The sequence below is a fragment of the Artibeus jamaicensis genome, unplaced genomic scaffold, assembly GCF_021234435.1.
Source record: "Artibeus jamaicensis isolate MK-2021 breed Jamaican fruit bat unplaced genomic scaffold, CSHL_Jam_final contig_384, whole genome shotgun sequence".
Classification (NCBI taxonomy): Eukaryota; Metazoa; Chordata; class Mammalia; order Chiroptera; family Phyllostomidae; genus Artibeus; species Artibeus jamaicensis.
The window spans coordinates 20,830,128-20,853,321 of record NW_026521810.1 but is presented as its reverse complement, the minus strand read 5'-3'; the positions used below and the strand labels follow the sequence as shown (position 1 = coordinate 20,853,321).

The window sequence follows — 23,194 nt, the reverse complement described above, 5'->3', positions numbered from 1 at the left end:
GGGGGGCAAGAATAGCATGGGAAATATAGAATCTTAAGGACTTGAGACTCATGGTCATAAACTAAAGGGGAGGTAATGGTGGGGATGGGGGGTAGGGTGGAGGCCAATGAAAGGGGGAATAGAACAACTAAACAGCCTAATCAATAAAAAAATTTAAAAAATAACTAAATAAAATTTTTGAAAAAGAAAAAAAAAGATTCCCCACATAATTAAAATCATATGGCATTTTTCTTTCTCTGATTGTATTATTTCATTAACATAATACTCTCCAAGTTAATCCATGCTATTGCAACAAATAAAAGTTCCTTCTATTTTTAGGGTCATCCCATTGCATAACTGTACTATAGCTTATTTATGCATTATCTACTGATGGTCACTTGGGCTGCTTCCAAATCTTCGCTATTGTAAATAATGCTGCAGTGAACATAAGTGTGCATACAGGGCCTGCCACAAATGATGCCCCTTTTGCTTACATAAAAATATTTTATTGCAAAATCATAAGCATGTAATTCTATAAAATAACAATAATACACTTAAGCACACCATATGGCATTTTAGGTGAAATGTCTATCTAATGTGAGATATTCTGTACCCTACTGAGTAAACTCAATGGCAATACTTCTGCTGGACTCTACATATTCTTTCAAATTAATGCTTCTAGCTTCTTGGGATAAATTCCCAGAAGTAAAATTGCTGGGCCATAAGGCAGTTCCATTTCTATTTTTCTGAGGTAACTCCATACTGCTTTCCACAATGGCTACATCAATCTACATTCAATCTGCCATAATATCCCATTCACAATGGATTATATGTATATATACATATAAATGTATTTTTTACTACCATCGGCTTATCTACTACTGGACATATCCAGTAGTAGATAAGCCGATGGTAGTAAAAATTATATTTTATACATATCTTATACATAAGTTTCTTATATATATTAGTTTCATACATACCCACATATGTATACATGCCTATATATGTATGTATATACACACACACACATATACACATATTTCCGTACATCATTCCCTTACCACAAAATCTTTACTTTTCAGTAAAGTTAATCATGCACCAACAGTTCTCAGTCCAGGAGGCCACATGGTGCTAACTCCAGTACATAAGCTTTGGAAAAGAGCTAGAACTGTAAAAAACATGGATTTGAAAGTAGGAAAAATATCTGTGTAGATTCTGAAACCAGATCATCTGCAACACTAATATTTTCTGTGAATTCTTTATGACACTAAAAGTCATATGTTGAAAAATTAATGGCAAATATTTTATAGTTAATTATCTTTTTTCATCATAAATTCAAACTATTCAGTGACTTAGGAAGCTATGCAACTTTAATATAAGCTGTTATTTGTTTACATTCAATTAAGGTGATAAAGTTTAGTTTTGTTTGGAATTCTAACGCCTGTGTGCACAGTCCCTAAAATTAAGACCTTGATTAGATACATGGCAGGATAGTAGAACAAAAACTTGAAAAAGAAGTGCTAAAATCTAGACTCTTTATTCAACATGTTCTGCAAAGCATAAATTCATTAGGTAAAATATATATGGTTTTTAAAAATGTTAGTGATCCTGAAAACTTCATTTTGGGAATATTTTAATGAGGATATTAATGATAGGAAAATTATTTAATTTAGAAAAATTAAGATTTCATGATCACCAGTATAATAATTGATATAGTCAAATAATTAGCAGATTCAAAAATGCTCAAATATTTTGAAAAATTATAGGTTAACAAGATTTTCCAAGAGTTTCAAATTATCACACAACAGATTTCTTTTTAATTAAAAAAATTACAATGGTGATATAGTAGAAAAACAAGTAAAACAAATGATCAAACTCAGTATCACCAAACATGGGTCAAACACAGATTATATGATTCTTGGTATGCAATAGGAAGAATATAACATCAACTCTGCAGTATTATTACAGAAATGTTTAAGCTGAGATAAAAATTCAATAATAAAATCCCAAATTATAATTATTTTATAATTTTATAAGTAACCTGACTATATATAAATACATATACATATTTTTTAAATTAAAAAAAGAAGTGGAAGGGGCAATTCAAGGAACAAGAATAGAGCACTCATGGGCATAGGCAATGGGGGGGCACTGACTGTGGGGTGGGGAAGGGGAGAACAATAGGGAAAAAGGCGAGACAACTGTATTGAAAAACAATAAAAAATAATAATAATAAAAGATTCAAGAATAAAAAGAGGTTAAAGGATAACAAAAAGACATAACAACCAAGTGTATTATATTATTTCTGATTGCATTGTGAATATTTTTTAAAAGGGTATTTTAGGCAATTAAACTTTGTAATACAGCCTCTATGTTGAAATAATTATAAATATTTGGTTATAGTGATACAGAGTGATATACTTGTATGTCTTTGCTTTATGTGATATCTTCTAAAATGTATTGAATTTTAAACCTGAAAAATTATATCATTGTTAAAAATAGAAAATATATTTTAAGCCAGCAATTAGAATATCTAATTAAAATATTTAAGTAATAAATAAAAATAAAACATGCCATGCTGTAAATCGATAGAAAAAAAATTATAAGAGCTACATGGCAAAAGCTTAAAAATTCTCCAGTGGAACAAATAAAAGAGTCTCTATCTTAAAGATATACTATGATATGAAACTGCAAATCTTTGCATTGTTCAAAGGTCATAACTGCCTCAATTAATCTGAACTTATAAATTTACTACCTTAATGAGATTATTGTTTTGTGCACACACATAGAGATTAAAATTTTTAATTTACAAATTAGAATAGAGGTTTAATATAGGTATTTTGTAGGAGACCATTCTGCGTGGTGTGGGCCCAGCTCCCACTCGGAGATGAACAGGACCCACGCCCATAGATAGGTTGTTCCGTGGGGAATCAGGCCTGCAGTGTGCCTGGACTGCTGTGAGACTTGTGTTTGCCAAAACTTCCTCAGCCTGAATTGAGACAAGGAGTGCTTATTGTAACTCCCTAAGATCTGTGCTAAACCTTCCTCCTAGGACCTGTGTTACAGGTCCAACCACTTTGCTCTTTCCATTTGCAAATATCCCTCTTGCGATGTGATTATTGGTGTGGGCTCCTTTCTTTTCTGTAAAAGGTAACCACCTAAAGCAACCTGTGCATAGTAAATGAGGACCATCCTGTAATGTGCCCAGAAAACCCATTAAGGCCAGTCACAGCAAGGCCAAGGCTTCTGCTCCCCTTGAGAGAAAAAGCCACGTTCTCCCTTTTCCTCCACCCAACTAGGTAGTTTGTGTGAATGTCTCATTTCATCCATAATGACGCAGACACTGAGGGCTGGTGTCTGCATCGGTATTTGATTTACAATTCTCTAAGTGAAAGAAAACAAAGTGGTTATAGGTGGCTAAGGCAAAAAGAAGCAATTTATTTGCAGAATACTAAAGTTCAAGTTTTGAACAGTCATATCTCAGAACACCCTGGAAATAGGGAGCTCTAGGCGATCCAATTACTAGGAGCTTTTGCACTTTCTTTCCTAAAAGTTAAAATGATAATGACTCAAAGCTTTAGGCAGGGTAATATTTGTGAAAACTAGGATATTTCCTCTTTTGAAAATCTAACAGATGAAACAAAAATGCATTTTAAACAAGCCCTGGCTGGTGTTGCTCAGTGGATTGAGCCCGGGCCTGCGAACCACAGAATCGCAGTTCAATTCCCAGTCAGGGCACATGCCTGGGTTGCAGGCCAGTTCCCAGCAGGGACACACGAGAGGCAATCACACATTGATATTTCTCTCCCTCTCTCCTTTCCTTCCCCCCTAAAGATAAATAAATAAAAATCTTAAAAAAATACATTTTAAATAAACCCCAAAATTATTTTATCTTACTGAAAATGACAAAATTAAGTAAGGATTGCTAAATCCATGTGACTGGCTAAAAGCCTCAACTAATTTACAAAAAAAAACAAAAATGAAAATTAGAAGCAAACAAACAAAAAGCAACAGAAATTCTCGAGAGAACAGCAACAATTATCCAGAGCTTGACAGAAAAACCTCACTTTCTTTTACCGGAGAGAGATCACACTGTAGAACAGAATCAATATCCCACACATGCAAGGTGGCCGTAGAATTTGTTATGAGAACATCTCTTTGACTCTGGTAAAGAAGCCGAAGAATTAGAAATAACCAGAAAATCCCACAGGTCAACAATATTTGTGGGAAACAATTAACTCAGTCACAAACTAAAAAGCCTTTGTGAAATGTGTTCTACAAATACCCTAAACCAAACCAGAGAGTAATGTTTCCTGCATAAAACATGTGCAGGAGTTGCACCAGCATAGTCTTATCATTGAATAGCTCTAATGAGAGAGTCTATAAAAATAAAAGCACAAATACCAATATGTAAAAAATAAGTTATCAGAAAAAAGATGTAACAGATCTTGATATGGGAAACTTTGAAAAACCTCTGTTTAACCTTTATTTGCCCAGACCCCAAGCGCCCTAGAGAGAATGATGGGGCCGTCTGGGAGGGTGGGTGGCCGGGTAGTGAAGTTTGGAAATGAAGGGAGAGGTCCTAGGAGACCTTTGCTCATCCAAGACCCCAGGTGCCATAGGAGAACAATAAGGCCATCGAGGAAGAGCAGATAAAGCAGATAGCCAGATAGTCACTAGGACTAGGGCTAGCACCCCCCGCAGATAGAACCAATTTTCACATTTAGCCTTTGAACTCTGCTTCTGCCCTGTAGATAGAACTAATTACCACATTCTGCTTCTGTATCCTGCTTTGCCACGTAGATAAGAAGACCCCTAATCTATATATTCCCCAAGAATCTTTTGTTCGGGGCTCAGAATTTGGAGACTGACTCCTCTGGGCCCGTGCACGTTGGAATAAACCTCGTACTCCAGAATCCCTCGGTGTCTGGTCGCTTCATTTCCTGTAACAATCTAATACACATTTTAACCATTTTTTCATGATTGATCAAAATCAATAGTTATAAACTAACTCTCCCATGTTAGAACTGTACAAATTAGTTATGAATGCAACATGGAATAAATGGTAAAACTAGGAAATATGAGTTAACCAAGTTCAGTAAGAAAGTTAAAAAAATCAAAGAAACGCCATGAAAATGAAAATAGAAAGAAATAGAAGGCAATGTGGAAGAAAAAGTTAAGGTATAAAGTGTATGGAAATTAGCAAATAAAAGTAAAAAATATACATTTTTATTTTTTGCATTATTTATTTTTTAAATTTAATCTTTATTGTCTTTTTCATTACCATTTAGTCCTCGTATCCCCCCCTTCCCCACAACAATCACTACACTGTTGTTCATGTCCATGAATCCTTTTTCCTTTTTTTAAAATAAAATGTTTTATTTGTTTATTTTAGACAGAGGGGAAGGGAGGGAGAAAGAGAGGGAGAGAAATATCAATATGTGGTTGCTTTGTGCACCCCCTACTGGGAACCTGGCCTGCAACCTCAGCATGTGCCCTGACTGGGAATCGAACTGGTGACCCTTTGGTTCACAGGGCAGTGCTCAATTTACTGAGCTATACCAGCCAGGCCCTTTTCCTTTTTGCTCAATCCTTCCACCCACTAACCTCCCCCTGCCAGCTGTCATGCAAACCACCAAGGAAATAAATCTAGATATAACACATGTGTAAAGTAGATCCAATGCATATATAAATATGCTTAGTAGGATAGTAGCTGTGCTTAATTAGAGCACGTGAACAAGACAGTTAAGCAATAAAATATTAAAAAAGGCATATATTTTTGAGAATGCTTTCAGTAAATGAAAGAAAAAACCCTACATATGTAGATACCATATGCAAAATATAGCACACACAAAATAGCCAAAACCACAATATATTTATTGAAACATTTAATAATAAAATAGAAAGATTTCTTCTATGGCCAGGAAAAAGGGATCAAGTAATTTATAAGAGGAAAAGTAAATCTCGCCTCAGATTTAAAAACATCATGAACTAAAAATACTATATTTAGCCAATCTTTCTTCAAGTATAAAGGCTATGAAAAAACCATTTTGGATGTGTATGAATTCTAGGAATATTTTTCCTTTGCTGAACTATGTCAAAGAACCTGTCAAGAAGCTAAAACATTTAACCTTACACTAAACTGAATGCAGTTATTAGGGTGAAAATAGAATGCCCTAATAGCAGTAAAGTAATTAAATTCTGAAAAGGGGGAGAGTAAAAAAGGAAGGAAATGGGAGGTGATTTTTTTCTTTTGCCTCATCTTCTGTATTTGTGAATCGAAGGAGCTATTTTGTTCTTACAAATGAAATAATAAAGCAGAAAGGTCTGCAAATAGTTCTTGTATTCTAAGAAAAATGGACAACATAAAGTTGTTCATTGAATTGTTTTATGTATATACAGTAGATAAAGTTTGGTGTTGTTGTTCAGCCCTTACATATCTTCACCGGGTTTTTTCTATTGTGTTTTTCTGTTTATTTGATAAGTTTCTGGAAGAAGTATGATAAAAATCTTCCAATTCCCTCATTTTCATGTAGAAATCTAGTTGTCCCAGTATTATGTATTGAAATTTTTTTGTTTGTTTCCATGATTGGTCATGGCACCAGTGCTGAAAAACAAGTTAGTAGCAGAAGTGTGTGTTTATTTCTGGACTCTCATTTCAATTTCAATTGGAAAGTCTAATTCTTGCATTTTTTCATGATTGTTTTGAATATTCAGGCTCCTTGCAAATCTGTATGAATTCGAGGATTGATTTTTACATTTCTGCAAGTAAAGGTTGTTGAAATTTTGATAAAGATTACATTGATTTTTTTTCAAATTTATTTTAGAGCATTTTTTCAATTATCATTTATCCCCCTTAGAACATCTTCCACCTCCATCTACCATCTTCCCATCTATAATCACCACCCTGTTATCCATGCCTGAGTCCTTTTTCCTTTTTCCTCAATCCCTCCACCCTCTAACCTTCCCTCACATACTTGTCACCCCGCTCGCTCTCTATCTGTGAGTCTATCTCTATTTTGCTTGTTAGTTCAGATTGTTCATTAGATTCCAAAAAGAATGAAATCATGTGGTATTTGCTTTCTTTTACTGGCTTATTTCTCTTAGCATAATATTCCCCAGGTCCATCCATGCTATCACAAAGAGTAAAATTTTTTTTATTGCTGAGTAGTTTTCCATTGTGTAAATTCACCATAGTTTTATCCATTCACCTGCTGATGGACATGTGGGCTGCTTCCATATCTTGGTGATTGTAAATAATGCTGCAATGAACATAGGAGTGTTTATATTATTTCGAATCAGTGTTTTGGATTTCTTAGGATAAATTCCCAGAAGTGGAATCACTGGATCATAAGGCAGTTTCCTTTTTAATTTTTTGAGGTATCTCCATACTGCATTCCACAGTGACTGCATGAGTTTGTATTCCTAACCACACAAAAGGTTTCCCCTTTCTTCACATCCTTGCTGATGTGGACTCCGGCCAGCAGGGTCCATATGTTATGGATGAGATGAACAAATTCACATTGACTACAGAAGTCCTGTGGAGAAAGAGGGATGACCTGGATGGACACTTTCTGAGTGACAGAGCCCCCTGAACGGGGGCTGGACGGGCTTGTCTGGACGGGCTTTTATTGCTTTCTGGGAGCATTATCTCAAGGAAAGTCTTCATTCATCATTGTCAGGAAGTAATGATCAAACAATAGATAACATTCAAAGAACTACAAGAGCTTATTCTGAGTCAGGGTCAGTTACCTAAAGGGCCATAAAACTTCGGGAAACAAACTCATTTCTTGTTTGGACCCTTGTCAGAAAATTGAGGACATTCTTCGCAAAGTAGGTTTCACAGGATTTTATGCATTTTTTTCTTAGGCCTGATCACACTGGGGAAGCGCCCATTCCTCCAGAAGGCTGCACCACCCTCCAGCATTGTTTTGGACTTAAGTCAGATAGGGGAAGTAAGGAAGCCGAGAAATTAGGAGACTTCTTGCAGACAGAATGAGGACTCAGGATATGTTAAAGCCAAGGGATGAGGGTTCATCACCCACTTTTTATACAGCCTCCCAAGTTCATCCCCTAGGGCCCCTTCATGACCCTGCCTATCTCACGTTGTCCCTCCCTTGAGGAATCTTACTCATCATTGGCTAACTGGTCATTTACTCAGGGCCAAGCAGTGTGAAGTAAAGAGGGCAGAAGCAGCCCCCCTACCAGGAAGATAAGCTTTGTTTCCTTAGTGGCTTATGGTCCCAAGGTCTCTCACTCAGCCTTAGCCATGAGGGGTTACAGCTTCTGAAAGCAGGCAGGGTGGTTCCTTATACCTAACCAACACTTGCTGTTTGTTGATTTATTGATGATAGTCATTCTGACCAGTGTGAGGTAGATTACATTGATTCTTTACATAGTGTTTGGTGGTATTGCTATCTCAAGAATGTTAAGTCTTCTAATACATTAGTTTGGTGTGTTTTCATTTATTTAGGTGTTTTTAAAATTTATTTCAGCAAGGTTTTGTAGTTTTCAGTGCACAAGTCTTTCACCTCCTGTGTTAAATTTATTTCATAAGAATTTTATTATTTTTTTAATGTTTCAGATGAATGCTAAGTATATCTTTCAACTACACTTTATTTATGGTTTATTTATTTTAAACTTAAAATAAATGGTATTTAAAATAAATAAAATATTTATTTTATTTATTTAAAATACTTTTGACTTTTATTGTTGTTCAAGTACAGTTTTCTGGCTTTTCCCCCTACCTCTCCCCACCACTCCAGCTGTCCCCACCTCCCTCCCCTGTTTGCACCCCCTTTGTTTTTGCCCATGTATCCTTTATAGTTATTCCTGTAAACCTTTCACTTCTCTCCCCCATTATCCCCTCCAATCTCCCCTCTGGTTACTGTCAGTTTGCTCTTAATTCCAATGTCTTTTTTTATATTCTGCTCTCTTGTTTTGTTGATTATGCTCCAGTTAAAGGTAAGATCATATGGTTTGGGAGATTATTAATTATTAGCATGTAAAAATGTGTGTGAAATATTTAATTTTTATTAAATATTTATTACATATTTATTTTATTAAATATTTTATTTTATCAAATAAAATTAATTAAATAAAATTTTATCAAATATTTAATTAAAATATTTGTGTGTGGAATATTTAATTCCTTCAATTTTCCTTCTTTATTCCATAATTAGAAATTATTTAAAATTGTAATAGTTACTTGAGAGATAACAATGTGTAATCATAAATTACAAAATTTGATGATAGGTGATATTTTCAATTTTTTCCTGAATCCTTTAGATACCTAAAAATATTTAATTCTACACACCTCTATTTAAGTTAAATATATTCTGTATTATTTTATGTATATTTTCTTAAGACTTAAATTAACTATGCTCTTTAGTCTTTTCTTTAATCTGGGGTTGTTTGTGACAATCTATTTCGCTTTTCAATTTATCTGAATCAGTTTTGTTCGGCCTTCATTTTTGAAAACTACTTGGATTAGGTATAGTATTGTAAATTTGCCCTTATACTATTTAAATACATAAAACATATTATATTTTTTATCATTCACTAATTATTTTCATAGATCTGTGCTTTTAAATTGTTTTTCGATGTTACTGTTTCATACTTTTAATTTTTTAGCTTTATTGAGGTATAATTGACAAAATTGTGTTTGTATATACGTTTTGGTACAACATGATGCTTTAGCAAGTATAATGTGATGATTTAATAAATGTACACATTGTGAAATTATTATAACACACCCATCACCACACATAGTTTTTTTTCATTAAATTGTGTTTTTTAGATACATTTCTCTCTCTCTCTGTCTTTCTCTCTTTCATATCTTTAGCTATTTTCAAGTTTCTCTTTATTTTGGTTTTATTTTACTATGTGGGATTTAGGTGCAATATATATTTTAAATACTCTGCCAGTAGTGTTTTCGGATGCTTGCAATGTTCCTACTTATAGAGTATAATACTATAATCTGCTGCTTCTTCTTTTTTTCACTGTTCCTTAACTCTGCCCAGCAACAGCAGAATGGCACAATGTCAGCTGTGCACCAGAAAGAGCCAGGAATTCTTCTGCACTACAGCATACCCTAGAATGGGGAAAATTCCCGTCCACAGGTGTAAATATGGCGCTGCAATAATCCGCATCTGTAGCAGTCTATTGTTTGTTGTGATACGTGCGATATCTTTTATTTTCCTGAACCTAATTAACCTAAATATTTTAAATATGTATTGTTAAAATACATAAACATCTGTAGTTTATTCAAGTCTTATTTTTTCTAATTTTTTGTTCCTGTATAGTTCAGTGTATAATTATTTTTGTGTTCGCATTATCTTTGAATTCAATTGTGTTAAAAATATTGTTTGTGGAAATTATCGAGATTTAGTACAAGGATATTTTTCTTCAGAGACAATTTTATTTTGCTTTCTATAGGAACTTATGGACACTAACAACCTAATACATGTGTTATGTACATTCAATAATCCATGTATGTACAACATACATAATATGCAATACATAATATATTATATATTCAATAATCTAATATATATTCAAATCATAAATTTAGGGTTTTTTTTTTATTACTAGAAGTGTAGATGCTAGGCCACAGTTCATATGAGAGATGTTTACTTTTGGCTCATATTTACTCCCCGTATGCAGCATTTTAATATTTAGTCAGTTCCCAACTGTTGGTGAGTCCTGGGGATCAATGTTGTTTCCTAGGCTGATTAAACCACTACTAAACATCTCATCTATGCCTTTTCAAATGAATACGTGCCTCAGGCCAGTCTTGGCTACTTAAGTGATTATTATGTGATCTCATTAGTTTTATGACACAAATGATATTACCATTTTATTATGTTGTCGTCAGTGGGTGGGTTCTGAATTGCCTAGTACGTTCTCTTTTATTTTATTTTATTTATTTATTTTATTGTTGTTCAGTTACTATTGTCTCCATTTGTGTAGTATGTTTTTAATGAAAAACTATTCAACCATTAATCTAATGTTCTAGATGGTTGGAGATGAAATGAAGTCCCTCAACTAAGTATACTATTGTCTATGCCTTTTTCCCCATTTACCTAGTAAAGTTCTTGAATAAGATCACATTTTGATAAGCATTTATTAAATAAACAATTTGAAATAATTTAAATTATATTTTTATTTTAAGTAACTTTTTTGCCCTTTATTGTGTCTTAATTATATAATTTCATTAATCATTTATTTTTAGTATGAAGTCATTAGTAGTAAAATATAAATGCTGCCCAACACTGTTCAGTTTTGTTACAATAATGAGCCAAATATTACATAATTAAATGAGTATTGTTATAGTACTTAGAAATTCCTTTAAAATGTAGTATATATTGTTATAGTTTTTTATTTATATTTTTTGAACTAGGTTAAGGTTTCTGGATAAGCTGGAAAGCATTGTTATTTTTATATTTAAAATAACTGAAATAACTAAAATTACTCTCAAACATAATTTCAGCAATAAACTATGCAGAGAACAAACACCACCTCCATTCACATACGCATGCACACATACACACACACAAATACATGCTCTTAAATAATAAATCAAGATCTCTTATAATTTAATGATACATTGACCTAAGCATTTTTAAGAACGGGTAATAGGACCAATCTGTGGAACTAAATAATAAGTTCAAGGTATATATCATAGAATTGATAAAAGTTTCAATATAAAAAGTTAGTTCTTATGTATACATGGGGAGACAATATGCCTATCCCACTTTTATTCAAGATCTCACTCTGATATCAATGAACTATGGCACAATCTTACCCCTTGCATGCTGGTTCAATATTCATCTTGTACATAGACAGTGATTATTGATGAACAGTTAACTAATGGTAGCTAGAGGAACTTAATTTTGGCCCTCGCATTCCTTTATAACTGGCATATTTTTCTTAATGAAAACTTGATATAAGAGAAAATGAGACACACATTTACTAGAATAAAGAATGAGAACTAAACCTTATTTATGTACTAGCTGTGGAACAAAATGCAAGTTTTTTAATGATGTTGTTCCTTGTTTTTCTCATTTCTAAATAAGAGTAATTTTGTCAGGTTTATTTTAAGGTCTAGGTGAACTAACTGATAAACATTCTTGATAGAGGAGTATCTAAAATTTTTGTCATTGTTATTATTATTGCTATGATCATTATTGTTATTACCTTCTCTATGACATGGGTAGGTAGAAGGTTAATGGTAAGTAGAAGGTTAATTTCAGTCTTATGGTAGGTAGAAGGTTAATTTCACCATTATGAACTACAATGGACTCTTCAGTGGTCTGACCCACTAAGGATTTTACACAAAAAGTTTGGACTTATCACAGTGGGATTCATTTACTCCAAAAGCAACTTAAAAGTCTTAGTATTAACCATTACTGATATACTACTTTATCTTGATTACTATGAGAAAGTAACCAATATATAGAAATCTAAATAACTATCTGGAAGTGACAATTACCTAGTTTAAAAAAAATTCTAAGCACCACACAAATTAAACAGCTGTAGAGAAAGTAAATATATATAATATATGTAATATATAATTTTTGAGATGAAATATGTATATGTATTTTGTATATACACATATGTATATATTTTATACATATACAAATGTGTGTATATATACACACATATTTTATCTTAAAAATCTTAAAATGTGGCTGATAGAAAATTTCTAATTACATGTGTGGCTCATATTACATTTTTATTGGGCAGCTCTATTGTAAGTTTACAGATTCTAAATATTTTTTTTACCTCACCTGGATAATATCTGATTTTCCTGTATGTAGGCAAAAAGGTTTTTTCTTTTCAATATTAAAAACACTGGTGAAATTAGTTTATCATGTTATAGATGTAAAATACATTTAAAATATGTTCTAACCACCTAATGGTTGTTACATTAGTGTTGTGCTTGCCTTTACAACTAGGCAGATAAATAAAAGCAAATACAATATTAAAAACTATACATAAAACATTTAATATAGGTGAAATGTATCACTCTTTAGTGGAAAAATATGAATTTTCAATAAGTGAAATTGGAAAAATGAATTCAACTTTTTTATAAATGTTAACCAATACAAACACAAAACTTTAGATGGATTATTTTTATTATAAAACATAAAACTATAAAATACTAAAACACCGTGAAATTAGTAAGCAAAATACAGACATTCTTGACCCATCTTTCCCTTTCAACACTGTTTGGAGTAAAATAATTGCAAATGTAGTTTTGGTCTCACTTGATGTTAATAAGCGAAATAAATTACTCTGCCAATATCCTTGATTAGGGAGGTCTGGTGATTCATTTTGCAACATTCTGAATCAAAACTGAGACAATAGAGAGACATGGGGAACTATTTACTGATCGTTAAAGCCTGAATTAAATCTTATCATTTTTCCCTTTCCATTGCAGGTTGGGCTAAGTGATCCATGGTGAAGAAATGCAGTCTACTGGCTTACTGCCAGGAGTCCTTGGAAGAATTGCCCAAATCTTCCAACTGTAGCACACCTGGCATGTGCCTGCACAGGTGGATTAAATAGCCTCAAAACTGAGAGATTGGAAGGACATAATTCTTGCAACAGCAGTGAAATGTGAGCAAAGAGACTCCATCTTGGTATCTCAGTAGAGGGTGACAGATGTCTAAGTCATTACATGTCAGATGATAACAAACAAATGATTCCACCATCCATCTGTTTATCTATGCCTCAGCTGAAGTGCCATATAAATACGATGAGGTGAACATGAAGTGTAATTAATTTGTGATGAATCAGTAACATGTATAACAAAGACTGAGAAAAAATGTTGGACCCAGCCATATTGAGGTTAAATTATAGTAGTAGAGAAAATTTTAATAGAATGGATTGAGATAGTCAAAGATATTTAATGTACAATACCAAAATTTATTTCTAAGAAGGACAATAACATCATTTTTGAAAAACCAATTAAATGAAGGGAAAAGTTTATTACCTATAGACGTCAGAGGAAGAAAATATCTAATAACAAGGAGAGAGAGAGAAAGATTTTATAATAATAAGAGTTAAGAAAACTAGTATGGAGGACAAAATACCCAAAACAATTCCAGAAGACTAAATTAAGAAATAATTAAGTAATGTTGCAAAATTAAATTTTAACTATTCCAGAGCTTTTAAATATTTATGGGAAAAATGAAAATAAAATATGCATATATAAGTTGAGTGACTTTTTTTTAACTCCAAAGATAAACAGAAACTCTTGAAAAGGAAAAATAAGAGGGTAGAACAAAATAGTAAGTATTAAAAAATATAATAAAAATACATCTATTATCAAAATAAGTGATAAGTGACTGACTTACCCCTTCAAAAAAACATTAATTGTAGACTCAGAGAAAAAAATACCATGAATTGAAAAGTGTAAAAATGAAATGTTAGGTAATAACAAATAAGGCAAATACAAACATCATTTTACAATAGAAAAATAAGATAGTAAATTAATATTAAAACAATGTGTTTACTAAGAGAAGAATTATTTAATTATAAAATATAAACCCAATACAAATTCCTATTTCACTGACCATTATTTGATATGGCCTATGAATCTTTAGTGATGAAAATTTTTTAAATTCATTTGATTTAAATCATATAAATTTTAATGTGGCACCTTACACATATATATCATAGGTAAAATATATAACATTATATAATTCATATTATAGTATAATACATATTCTCTGACTATAGGACAATCCTGTATTATATATATCTGAATATATATAACTTGCTATTTTTAACATCAAATATTATATTACTCCTTTAATATGTTGACTAATTGATATGTCATTCATTAGTGCTTTTAATATTTCTCAGTATTTAAATGGCTTATATTTTATCCCTTTACAGACTTTTTGTTAAAAAAATGTACTTAATTTTAAATGAAGGTTAATATGTTTTTTTTTAAAAGACAAAACACCTATTAAAAATGGTAGGTATTAGATTTGTACCAGCTATAGAATAGTCTTTTCATTTGTCCAGATGTAACAGTTCTTAAAACATATAAATTCAATACACAAAAGAAAAATATGTTTAAAAAAGCACACAATAAACTGTGCACCATTAAAACATATAACTGCACTTCCAGCTAAGATAGAGGCATGGATAGATATACTTTGCCTTCTTGCACAATTGAAAGAAGGATAACCACCAGTTTAAAAGCAAAAACAACCAAAACTGCCAGAAAATCTAACTGTATGAAAGTCCAACAAACAAGGACTTCAATAAGAAATATTTATCCAGACTAGTATAAGGGGCAGAGAGGGTCAGCTGGGATGGAGAGAAGGTGCAGCAAGGCAGTGGCTGGTGGACTGGGTGGTCCCACATTCACATGCAGATACACCAGGAGGAGCAACTGGAAAGTGAGATAGACTGGGCAACACAGGATTCCAGCTCAGGGAAATAAAGCCTCAAAACCTCTGGCTGTAAAACCTGTGAGGGTTGTGGAGGCAGAAGAAACTCCAGCCTCACAGGAGAGTTCCTGGGAGAGACCCATGTGGTCTTAGAATGTACATGAGCCCACCCACCTGGGAATCAATACCAGAAGGGCCCAATTTGCTTGTGTGTAATTGGGAAAATGACTGAAAGTGGGGTAAGAGCCAAGCAAGAATGATTGTTCCCTCTTTGACCCCTCTCTCACATACAGTGCCATAGGGCAGGGAAGTGGGTTGCTCCACCCTGGCAAATACCTAAGGCTCTGATGCTTATTACATAACATGTGCACTGACACAAAGAAATAAGGCCCAAGTGAAAGAACAGATCAAAACTCCAGAAAAAGAACTAAGCAACAAGGAGATAGCCAACCTAACAGATGCAGAATTCAAAATACTGGTAATCAGGAACCTCGCAGAAATTATTGAGTATGGTCGCAAAATAGAGGAAAAAGTAAAGGCTATGCAAAGAAATAAAAATATATATATATAGAAAACCAACAGGGAAGAGTGGGAAACCAAGACTCAGATCAATGATTTGGAACAAAAGGAAGAAATAAACATTCAATCAGAACAGAATGAAGAACTAAGAATTCCAAAAAAAAAATGAGAGGCCTAGGAACCTCTGGGACAGCTTTAAACTTTCCAACGTCTGAATCATAGAGTTGTCATAAGAAGAGGAAGAGCAAAAAATTGAAAACTTATTTGAAAAAATAATGAAGGAAAACTTTCCTAATCTGGCAAAGGAAATGGACTTCCAGGAAGCCAAGAAAGCTCAGAGAGTCCCAAAGAAGCTGGATCTAAGGAGGAACACACCAAGGTACACCATAATTATATTATCCAAGATTAAAGATAAGGAGAGAATCTTAAAAGCAGCGAGAGAAAAGGAGAGTTACCTACAAAGGAGTTCTCATAAGACTATCAGCTGATTTCTCAAAAGAAACCTTACATGTAAGAAGGGGCTGGAAAGAAGTATTTAAAGTCATGAAAGGCCAGGACCTACATCTAAGACTACTGTATCTATCAAAGCTGTCACTGAGAATGGAAGGGCTGATAAAGTGCTTCTCAGATAAGGGTAAGTTAGAGTTTGGAGTTCATCATCACCAAGCCTTTATTATATGAAATGTTAAAAAGACTTATCTAAGAAAAAAAGATGATCGCAAACATTAACAATAAAAGGACAACAAACTCACAGCTATCAACAACTGAACCTAAAAAACAAAAACACACTAAGCAAACAAGGAGAACAGGAATAGAATCACAGAAATGGAGATCACATGGACAGTTATTAGTGGAGAGGGGGATGGGGGAGGTTGGGAGAAAACATACAGGTAGGCACAAAATAGACAGGGAGAGGTTAAGAATAGTATAGGAAATAGAGAAGCCAAAGAATGTATATGTATGACTCATGGACATGAATTGTGGGAGGGGGCTGCAGGGCAGATGGGGATGAAGGGGAGAAGAAATAGGTCAACTGTAATAGTTTAATCAGTAAAATATACTTAAAAGTATAAATGAATATTCTAATAATTAAAATAATATCAAAAGCAAATATTCTGATTTAAAAATAACTTCTATGAAATGTCAAATTAGTGAGCATTGGTTGCTTCCCTGACATAATGAATAGTTAAGCTATATTTCTCTCTCAATTAAACCGTAGTTATCAGTATTTCTTAGGAAAGATGTAGTATATACATGGAAAGGTAGGGATTGTACTCTACTCAAGTTTTCCCACTCAATTTCCATTAAAGTGCTTTCTACAACTTAGAAAATTGACACACATAGAAGTAAAGAGATGAGATAATCTTACAATTTTAAAATCTTACAGTTTTAAGAAATTACTTGAACCAATACTCAGCTGGCTCAATGTCTAGGTTCTAGAACAATGTTTAAGAAGTTCTCCATAATGATGATATGGCATGTGTCTGAATTGCATAATAAACAACAGGTTTCTTAGTCTTTGGAGTAGGCAGTGAGGTTCTTCCTTGTTATTACAAAGCAATCATGACTAAGTTTTGCCAAGAATATTGCTTCAGTGTTGGTTTACATGAGGCACCATGCAAAAGCGTTGTTGCTGCAGCAACAACAGCAGTTAAAATTGCCATGCTATAGCCCGTATGGAAAGAATGTCCAGTGAATTTCTTGAACCTGGCGAGCAAAAGTGAAGCAGGGGGAAACATGCCTGGTTAAAAAGAATCAAAGTCACTGTCCGAGAAAAGATGCAGCGGGAGAATTCGGCAGTTAGGGATATTATAAGTGGAGTCCGGAATCCTGATAGACCAGTGTCTAGATCACCTTCATTCTTCAAATTCTCGGCGTGTCACTGCTTTTTCCTTTCTTGCCCTCTACTCTCCTACTTTTTCCCAGGCTTCCCTCACTAAAGGCGGCTCATCCACTGGTGCTCTCGCCTCGCCTGAAGTTTCCACCTGTCCTTCTCCTGATATGTCATGTTTTAAGTGTAGAAATCCTTCACATGTTTCTTTAGATTTATATCACAATATTGCATGTTTTTAATGTTATTGTAAATAGTAGATTTTTTAAATTTTGTTTTCTAATTGTTCCATATGTATAAAAATCTACAATGGATTTTTGTTTATTGACTTTTATTGAGGGATCTTATTAAATGTATTAATTTAAATTGTAGATAATTTTACATGTATGTAATAATAACAAATATAAATAATTTCACTTCAATATTTATGATGTTTTGCTGTACTGTACTGGTTAGAATCTCCAGAACAGCAAGAAGAAATTACCATAAAGCCAAAACAGAACTCATGACTTGAATTTTAAATATTAAGATGTAAATGTTTTAAAAGAAAAAATATGAGATGAAATAAAGCATAAAAAATTAGAGAATTTACAAGTTATAAGGCAGAGAAAAGAGGATTAATATTCTCACCCTATCAAGAATCCTTTCAAATTACAGCAAAAAATAAATTGAGTGAACAGGCGAATATTTTATAGAGTTAGTCTACTAAATAAGAAAATCAAATAGCTGGCAACCTTGGTAACCCTCAGTTATTCTCAGTAAAATGGGATAAATAAAAATATAAAATAGGTAAATGGTGATGAAAAAACTTAAAATAAAATAATAAAAATATATGTAGGTTCCAGTACCTCCATTTTATTATAAAATCTTTTATTAAAAAATAATAAGCATGTAATTCTGTAACATAACAATATCACACTCAAGCACACCTTATGACATTTTAGGTGAAATGTTCAAATTAAAACTATAAATTAGTATACCCATATTATTATCCTACAAACAACACTCATTCAAGAAGGCCTTATTTCTGCCAGTGTGTGTATGTATGTATGTGTATATGTATTGGTATTGTATTGTATTGTATGTATATGTATTGGAATATATATATATATATACACACACAGACTCTGGAAGAAATAAATGTTTTCAAATATATATATATATATTCTGGTTTAGTATATATATGTGTGTGAGAGAGATAATATATATGCAATTGGTATATATGTATGTGTATATATATATATTCCAATATACTCTATATACTCCAATATATATTCTCTCTATATACCAATTGAATATATATTAACTGGTATATATATTATATGTAATTGGTATATATATATTCAATTGGTATATATGTAGAATATATATATTCAATTGGTAAGAGGTTTTAAAATTCAATTAAGACAAGTGTGTCTGAGTTGAACATAAGAACATAATTTGTTTTAATATTAGAAGAATTTGTTTACAATCACAAAGTCACTTGGGCATGATGTTCGAGTTAAATTTTTGTGTCTTTAAAAGTTCATATGTTGAAGTCTTAACCCTACTTTCTCAGAATGTGAATATTAGGAAACATGCCCTTTAAGAAGTAATTAAGGTAAAATAAGATAATTTGTGTCAGCCTAATCCAATCTGACTGGTGTCATTATAAGAAAAGGAGATAAGGACACAGACAACACAGTTCAAGGGACAACTAAGTCTAGGAGAGCCTTTGATATTTTGTTAGGGCAGTCCTACCCAAGTAATACACGGAAATTACCAAAAAAATACTGTAGCTTAAAGATATCCTTACCTGTTAGTTTGAGATTGTATAATACATTATATATATATATTCATATACTATTTTAACTTATGAATATTTTCAGGAGAAGGCAGAGAAGATTAGTCTGCTGATTACGGTTTCACATCAAATATTTTACATAACCTACACAATAACAAACCTTTCAAGATTCTTAAGTTAAATTTATTTAAAATGGAACCATTTTAAGAAATCTCTTAAAAAGTAAGCGGAGAAAATTTCCAGATTTCTATTTTTTCTAGGGTTTTATAATTGCCTGCTTTACCTGCCTAAACTGACAGCACTTTTTTGAGGAAAGATTACAGAATATTTCTCAGTCAACTTTCAAACAGTTTTGTTTTCAAGTTCCATTGGCTTATGCAGTTATCACATGATATAGTAATGCAAACACCTAGCATATCTGCTCAAGCTGCCATAACAAAATACCACGAACTGGGTAGCTTAAACAACAGAAATGTATTGTCTCACACTTCTTGAGGTACAACGTTCAACATCAAGGTAGATGGCAGTGAATTAATTAGCTGGTGAGACCTCTATTCCTGGCTTGCAGACAGCCACCTTTTCTCTCAGTACTCACTTGACCTCTAAGTGAGAGCGCATGAGAAGAAAGAGAAAGCTCTCTTTCTTTCTCTCAAAAAGTCAACAATCTTTTGTTGGGACTCCACTCTTAAAACTTTATTTAAACTTTTGGCCTCTTAAAAACCCTATCTTTGCCTATGGATTACACTGGTGATTGGAGCCTTCACATTCATGATTCATTTGCTTATACATGGTAAGCACTGGAGCAGATGTGTTCAGGGATGCCATGGAGCAACCATCCATCCAGACTCACTGGTATGCCAGAGACTATAGTTTTGAAGGTTTGCAGTCCTTACTCTTGTGAATAGGTTAGATGAGTATCAGTTAAGATGTCTACTGTTGCTGTTTAATTTTGAAAGTGGAAATAAATACAGGAGGTATTAAATGAAAAGTGTTTAGAGCATTTCTATAAAGTGTGATTACATTAAAAATACAAACAACACATATGAGTGAAAACTCATCAATAGGACATTGTTGTGGCCCAATACTGGTTCTGGTTCAAAAGCCTTGTGTTCTGCTCCTTTCCAAGTTTGTTTCCCCAGATTCCCAGTGAGTCTGTGACTCCCGAATTCCAGTTCAGTCATTTCATTTTTCACTTAAGATAACCATGGTTTTCTGTGGTCAAAATTTTGACTGAAACAACAACTGTTACCACTTATATGTCAAAAAAATCAGTCTTGAAGACAAAGTGTAGATGGTCCTGAAAACAGATAAAATCCCAGCTAGCTCATCTAACGGTTCTACCATCCAGCATGTAATTCTGTGTTTGTGCATTGAAGGTAGACACCTGTAGGTGGTAAGGTTAGATATTATTTTAATCACCAGAATTTTCTACTTTTGCAGGGGTATAAATGAATTTGTTGTTGAAAAATATGACATTTTTTCCTCTTTTATTTAACTGATTGAGGTGACACTGGTTCAAAAAATCACATAGGCGTCAGGTGCAGTTCCACAATGTCATCTACCCGCCTTATTGTTTGAGATATCACCTAACAGCTGTCTTTCGTTAGTTACCAAACACTTTTATTTATTTAATTTGTTTCTCAACAAGACATTTTTACAAACTCGTTAACAACAACAAAAAAATAAGAACTGAAAATACTATATACACATTTATGTAAAATGTGTATAATTCATATTTTTAGTAATTATCTCCTTCTATATCTCTTATTAAACTACAATGCATGATTTGCTAACCATTATACCAAGATCATTTGACTTCAGTAAGCCTTAAACATTTTATAAAAATGTTTTATTAAAATTTAATTTTAGAGTAAAAGCATTTGGAAAGAATTGAATTAATTTTGCAAGAAGAATTATTGTAATACTTCAAATATCTTTCTCAGTATAATCATAATAGCTCACACAGGCACATTCAGAATTTTGATCTTGAGATAAATTTTGAATCACTAACAAAACCCGTATTTTCTAACATTGGGCCTTTTAAGGAAAAGAATAGCTACTAGTATGAGAAAGGTCCTCACGGCAGAACAAAAAAAAGAAATTACAGAAATAATTATGCCCAGTCAGATATCATTAATCTTAGCCTTTAAAATCTATTACTTCTTATCAATTATACTTCAAATAAAAATAATTATGCAATAACATTGACAGTATAAATATTAAACTTCTTTATAAGGAAATGACTACCCTTTGTCAGGCCCAAAGGATGAATTGGATGAATTCATGCTGCAGGCAAAAATGTCTAAATTATACAGATGATAAATCTGTAAATTTATAATTGCAAATTATAAAATATCAGTATATCTAGAAGTATATGGCAGGTATTAACTTGTATGATTATAAATACATTTATTTTATAATTATGTTTCCCTCCAGTGTACTATATTTTGATAACATTAATAAATACAATCAAATAATGTGTATTCAGGGAAATCTTTAATTAAGGAAAAAACAGCAGTATCTATTTGATTTGTGTATGCATAGTGAGAGTTAGGTTAATTGGAGGATCATGAGAAAAAATTAAAAATTAGTATTGTAATAGAAGTACAGTGGGGTGTCTTAATTATTTAAAAACTAAATAGTACATGAGACTAACAACAAAGTAACGGTAAATGATTTATCGGTCCAACAACAAACATCAAGTACAGAAAACAAAGTCCATCCCACTTCAAGTATATTTAATTTTTTAGCGTCAGAGACACTACAGTGATTAGTTCCCCTGGTATACATTTTTAGATGATAAATCTTCAGTGAAGGATAGCCAGGTGCAATCAGTGAAGGATAATTCTGATATCCTAAGGTGTTGAAATTCATATCTAATTGTGCCCTGCACAGTCTGTCCAAAATAAGTAATTTAAGATCTATAACACCATTTGAACCTAGGATTCTTTTGCAAAATGTGTTTAATGGTTACATGATTTGAATGTCCTGTAACACAGAAATACTTGTGTAAAAAAAATTTTACAGAGTTTGATAGCTGTAACAACAACAACAAAAAGCTTCTATTACATGTTGCTGGAATGACCTTGCTCAATATTTTAATGGGTTGTTCTTTTAATGTGTTAGTGATGATTCCCTGAACCATCAGCTAAGGTTAAAAAGAACCTGTTTAGATGAAAATAATGTGATAATTTATAACAGTTTAGGTGTACCCATTTTGTTTATAGTATGGGGGATAGAGAGAGCTGAGCAAAAGTAGGTTTACAGTTGTAGGTACACATGAAACAGAGTTTATTCTTGTATTATTAGTTATTAATTATATATTATTTACATGTTTCATAACTGTGATCCTACTTTTGCCCACCCCTGTATTTGAGGAAGATTGAAAATAAGAAAGAAGGCATATATGAGATTTTCTAAAATTGTGTTAAAATAATTCATAAAATTATTTTATGAAGTTTTATTAAATAATTTATTAGAGTTGGATAGAAAATAAGAAAATGTCTTCAAACATTTTAATGTGTTAATGTTCTTAATCATTAACACCAGAATAGGTACATATGCATACACACATACCTTATGTTAATATCTTATGATTCAATAGAAAAAATCATATAGAAGAACCTAATATTGATTTATTTACAAATACTTAATAGGCAATATTAATAGGGA

The 23,194-nt window shown here is 32.5% G+C and overlaps 1 non-coding gene across 1 annotated transcript; it reads right to left on the bottom strand.

Annotated features, from left to right (window-relative positions):
- Window positions 1-9,978: 9,978 nt before the first annotated feature.
- LOC119065540 (small nucleolar RNA SNORA46) lies at window positions 9,979-10,116 on the bottom strand. Its single transcript, XR_005085609.2, has one exon. It is a non-coding gene; the product is annotated as a small nucleolar RNA SNORA46 (small nucleolar RNA).
- Window positions 10,117-23,194: the final 13,078 nt, after the last annotated feature.